This window comes from Ranitomeya variabilis, chromosome 1, assembly GCF_051348905.1.
Source record: "Ranitomeya variabilis isolate aRanVar5 chromosome 1, aRanVar5.hap1, whole genome shotgun sequence".
NCBI classification, from domain to species: domain Eukaryota; kingdom Metazoa; phylum Chordata; class Amphibia; order Anura; family Dendrobatidae; genus Ranitomeya; species Ranitomeya variabilis.
Genome location: NC_135232.1, coordinates 1,003,737,539 through 1,003,742,538, shown reverse-complemented (window position 1 = coordinate 1,003,742,538; position 5,000 = coordinate 1,003,737,539). Strand labels below are relative to the sequence as shown.

Genomic DNA, 5,000 nt, shown 5'->3' with positions numbered 1-5,000 from the left:
CTGAAAAGAAATCGACAAAAGATACATATGGCACATTGGAAGACTCTAATCCCCAGAAATGAGTTGTAAAGTAAAAATACCTTAGTGTTTCTTTGTACTTTTTGAATTATTGAAATCTGTTTTGCAAAGTAAAATGCACATTATCATAAAAAAAGTCACCACGATATAAACTGCGCAAAAATATTTCAGTTTTTACGTAAAAAAAAAAGAAGAGGGTGTGTTTTCCAAATGTAGGGGGTATAGCTCAGTGGTAGAGCATTTGACTGCAGATCAAGAGGTCCTTGGTTCAACTCCGAGTGCCCCCTCCAGATACTTTTTCAACAGATTAAACATGCTTTTTTACCTATATGTTCATGGAAATTTTAGAACCATATGAAGTTGAATTCATGTTTATGTACTTTCTTAATGTGAATACTATTTCAGAAATGTAGCAAAAAGTTCATGTTGATGTGCCTTCTTAATATGAAAACAATTTAAAAATGTTGGAAAATGCTTGAGAAATTTTGTCTGAAAAGAAATCGACAAAAGATACATATGGCACATTGGAAGACTCTAATCCCCAGAAATGAGTTGTAAAATAAAAGTACCTTAGTGTTTCTTTGTACTTTTTGAATTAATGAAATCTGTTTAGCAAAGTAAAATGCACATTATCATAAAAAAGTCACCATGATATAAACTGCGCAAAAATATTTCAGTTTTTACGTAAAAAAAAAAAAAAGAGTGTGTGTTTTCCAAATGTAGGGGGTATAGCTCAGTGGTAGAGCATTTGACTGCACATCAAGAGGTCCTTGGTTCAACTCCGAGTGCCCCCTCCAGATACTTTTTCAACAGATTAAACATGCTTTTTTACCTATATGTTCATGGAAATTTTAGAACCATATGAAGTTGAATTCATTTTTATGTACTTTCTTAATGTGAATACTATTTCAGAAATGTAGCAAAAAGTTCATGTTGATGTGCCTTCTTAATATGAAAACAATTTAAAAATGTTGGAAAATGCTTGAGAATTTTTGTCTGAAAAGAAATCGACAAAAGATACATATGGCACATTGGAAGACTCTAATCCCCAGAAATGAGTTGTAAAATAAAAATACCTTAGTGTTTCTTTGTACTTTTTGAATTAATGAAATCTGTTTAGCAAAGTAAAATGCTCATTATCATAAAAAAAGTCACCACGATATAAACTGCGCAAAAATATTTCAGTTTTTGCGTAAAAAAAAAAAAAAGAGGGTGTGTTTTCCAAATGTAGGGGGTATAGCTCAGTGGTAGAGCATTTGACTGCAGATCAAGAGGTTCTTGGTTCAACTCCGAGTGCCCCCTCCAGATACTTTTTCAACAGATTAAACATGCTTTTTTACCTATATGTTCATGGAAATTTTAGAACCATATGAAGTTGAATTCATGTTTATGTACTTTCTTAATGTGAATACTATTTCAGAAATGTAGCAAAAAGTTCATGTTGATGTGCCTTCTTAATATGAAAACAATTTAAAAATGTTGGAAAATGCTTGAGAAATTTTGTCTGAAAAGAAATCGACAAAAGATACATATGGCACATTGGAAGACTCTAATCCCCAGAAATGAGTTGTAAAATAAAAATACCTTAGTGTTTCTTTGTACTTTTTGAATTATTGAAATCTGTTTTGCAAAGTAAAATGCACATTATCATAAAAAAAGTCACCACGATATAAACTGCGCAAAAATATTTCAGTTTTTACGTAAAAAAAAAAGAAGAGGGTGTGTTTTCCAAATGTAGGGGGTATAGCTCAGTGGTAGAGCATTTGACTGCAGATCAAGAGGTCCTTGGTTCAACTCCGAGTGCCCCCTCCAGATACTTTTTCAACAGATTAAACATGCTTTTTTACCTATATGTTCATGGAAATTTTAGAACCATATGAAGTTGAATTCATGTTTATGTACTTTCTTAATGTGAATACTATTTCAGAAATGTAGCAAAAAGTTCATGTTGATGTGCCTTCTTAATATGAAAACAATTTAAAAATGTTGGAAAATGCTTGAGAAATTTTGTCTGAAAAGAAATCGACAAAAGATACATATGGCACATTGGAAGACTCTAATCCCCAGAAATGAGTTGTAAAATAAAAATACCTTAGTGTTTCTTTGTACTTTTTGAATTAATGAAATCTGTTTAGCAAAGTAAAATGCTCATTATCATAAAAAAAGTCACCACGATATAAACTGCGCAAAAATATTTCAGTTTTTACGTTGTTAAAAAAAAAAAAAAAAAAAGAGGGTGTGTTTTACAAATGTAGGGGGTATAGCTCAGTGGTAGAGCATTTGACTGCAGATCAAGAGGTCCTTGGTTCAACTCCGAGTGCCCTCTCCAGATACTTTTTCAACAGATTAAACATGCTTTTTTACCTATATGTTCATGGAAATTTTAGAACCATATGAAGTTGAATTCATGTTTATGTACTTTCTTAATGTGAATACTATTTCAGAAATGTAGCAAAAAGTTCATGTTGATGTGCCTTCTTAATATGAAAACAATTTAAAAATGTTGGAAAATGCTTGAGAAATTTTGTCTGAAAAAAAATCGACAAAAGATACATATGGCACATTGGAAGACTCTAATCCCCAGAATTGAGTTGTAAAATATAAGTACCTTAGTGTTTTTTTGTACTTTTTGAATTAATGAAATCTGTTTAGCAAAGTAAAATGCACATTATCATAAAAAAAGTCACCATGATATAAACTGCGCAAAAATATTTCAGCTTTTACATAAAAAAAAAAAAAAAAAGAGGGTGTGTTTTCCAAATGTAGGGGGTATAGCTCAGTGGTAGAGCATTTGACTGCAGATCAAGAGGTCCTTGGTTCAACTCCGAGTGCCCCCTCCAGATACTTTTTCAACAGATTAAACATGCTTTTTTACCTATATGTTCATGGAAATTTTAGAACCATATGAAGTTGAATTCATGTTTATGTACTTTCTTAATGTGAATACTATTTCAGAAATGTAGCAAAAAGTTCATGTTGATGTGCCTTCTTAATATGAAAACAATTTAAAAATGTTGGAAAATGCTTGAGAAATTTTGTCTGAAAAGAAATCGACAAAAGATACATATGGCACATTGGAAGACTCTAATCCCCAGAAATGAGTTGCAAAATAAAAGTACCTTAGTGTTTCTTTGTACTTTTTGAATTAATGAAATCTGTTTAGCAAAGTAAAATGCACATTATCATAAAAAAAGTCACCATGATATAAACTGCGCAAAAATATTTCAGTTTTTACGTAAAAAAAAAAAAAAGAGGGTGTGTTTTCCAAATGTAGGGGGTATAGCTCAGTGGTAGAGCATTTGAGTGCAGATCAAGAGGTCCTTGGTTCAACTCCGAGTGCCCCCTCCAGATACAGATTAAACATGCTTTTTTACCTATATGTTCATGGAAATTTTAGAATCATATGAAGTTGAATTCATGTTTATGTACTTTCTTAATGTGAATACTATTTCAGAAATGTAGCAAAATGTTCATGTTGATGTGCCTTCTTAATATGAAAACAATTTAAAAATGTTGGAAAATGCTTGAGAAATTTTATCTGAAAAGAAATCGACAAAAGATACATATGGCACATTGGAAGACTCTAATCCCCAGAAATGAGTTGTAAAATAAAAGTACCTTAGTGTTTCTTTGTACTTTTTGAATTAATGAAATCTGTTTAGCAAAGTAAAATGCACATTATCATAAAAAAGTCACCATGATATAAAATGCGCAAAAATATTTCAGTTTTTAAGTTAAAAAAAAAAAAAAAGGGTGTGTTTTCCAAATGTAGGGGGTATAGCTCAGTGGTAGAGCATTTGACTGCAGATCAAGAGGTCCTTGGTTCAACTCCGAGTGCCCCCTCCAGATGCTTTTTCAACAGATTAAACATGCTTTTTTACCTATATGTTCATGGAAATTTTAGAACCATATGAAGTTGAATTCATGTTTATGTACTTTCTTAATGTGAATACTATTTCAGAAATGTAGCAAAAAGTTCATGTTGATGTGCCTTCTTAATATGAAAACAATTTAAAAATGTTGGAAAATGCTTGAGAAATTTTGTCTGAAAAGAAATCGACAAAAGATACATATGGCACATTGGAAGACTCTAATCCCCAGAAATGAGTTGTAAAATAAAAATACCTTAGTGTTTCTTTGTACTTTTTGAATTAATGAAATCTGTTTAGCAAAGTAAAATGCTCATTATCATAAAAAAAGTCACCACGATATAAACTGCGCAAAAATATTTCAGTTTTTACGTAAAAAAAAAAAAAAGAGGGTGTGTTTTCCAAATGTAGGGGGTATAGCTCAGTGGTAGAGCATTTGACTGTAGATCCCGAGGTCCTTGGTTCAACTCCGAGTGCCCCCTCCAGATACTTTTTCAACAGATTAAACATGCTTTTTTACCTATATGTTCATGGAAATTTTAGAACCATATGAAGTTGAATTCATGTTTATGTACTTTCTAAATGTGAATACTATTTCAGAAATGTAGCAAAAAGTTCATGTTGATGTGCCTTCTTAATATGAAAACAATTTAAAAATGTTGGAAAATGCTTGAGAAATTTTGTCTGAAAAGAAATCGACAAAAGATACATATGGCACATTGGAAGACTCTAATCCCCAGAAATGAGTTGTAAAATAAAAATACCTTAGTGTTTCTTTGTACTTTTTGAATTATTGAAATCTGTTTTGCAAAGTAAAATGCACATTATCATAAAAAAAGTCACCACGATATAAACTGCGCAAAAATATTTCAGTTTTTACGTAAAAAAAAAAGAAGAGGGTGTGTTTTCCAAATGTACGGGGTATAGCTCAGTGGTAGAGCATTTGACTGCAGATCAAGAGGTCCTTGGTTCAACTCCGAGTGCCCCCTCCAGATACTTTTTCAACAGATTAAACATGCTTTTTTACCTATATGTTCATGGAAATTTTAGAACCATATGAAGTTGAATTCATGTTTATGTACTTTCTTAATGTGAATACTATTTCAGAAATGT

General features: G+C 31.5%; 5 non-coding genes across 5 annotated transcripts; all 5 read left to right on the top strand.

The window, feature by feature from the left end:
• The first annotated feature begins 233 nt into the window (after positions 1 to 233).
• TRNAC-GCA (transfer RNA cysteine (anticodon GCA)) lies at positions 234 to 305 on the top strand. The gene has a single exon. It is a non-coding gene; the product is annotated as a tRNA-Cys (tRNA).
• A 1,450-nt stretch (positions 306 to 1,755) lies between these two features.
• On the top strand, positions 1,756 to 1,827 carry TRNAC-GCA (transfer RNA cysteine (anticodon GCA)). Its single transcript has one exon. It is a non-coding gene; the product is annotated as a tRNA-Cys (tRNA).
• A 445-nt stretch (positions 1,828 to 2,272) lies between these two features.
• Positions 2,273 to 2,344, top strand: TRNAC-GCA (transfer RNA cysteine (anticodon GCA)). Its single transcript has one exon. It is a non-coding gene; the product is annotated as a tRNA-Cys (tRNA).
• A 439-nt stretch (positions 2,345 to 2,783) lies between these two features.
• Positions 2,784 to 2,855, top strand: TRNAC-GCA (transfer RNA cysteine (anticodon GCA)). The gene has a single exon. It is a non-coding gene; the product is annotated as a tRNA-Cys (tRNA).
• Positions 2,856 to 3,789: 934 nt separating this feature from the next.
• TRNAC-GCA (transfer RNA cysteine (anticodon GCA)) lies at positions 3,790 to 3,861 on the top strand. The gene has a single exon. It is a non-coding gene; the product is annotated as a tRNA-Cys (tRNA).
• Positions 3,862 to 5,000: the final 1,139 nt, after the last annotated feature.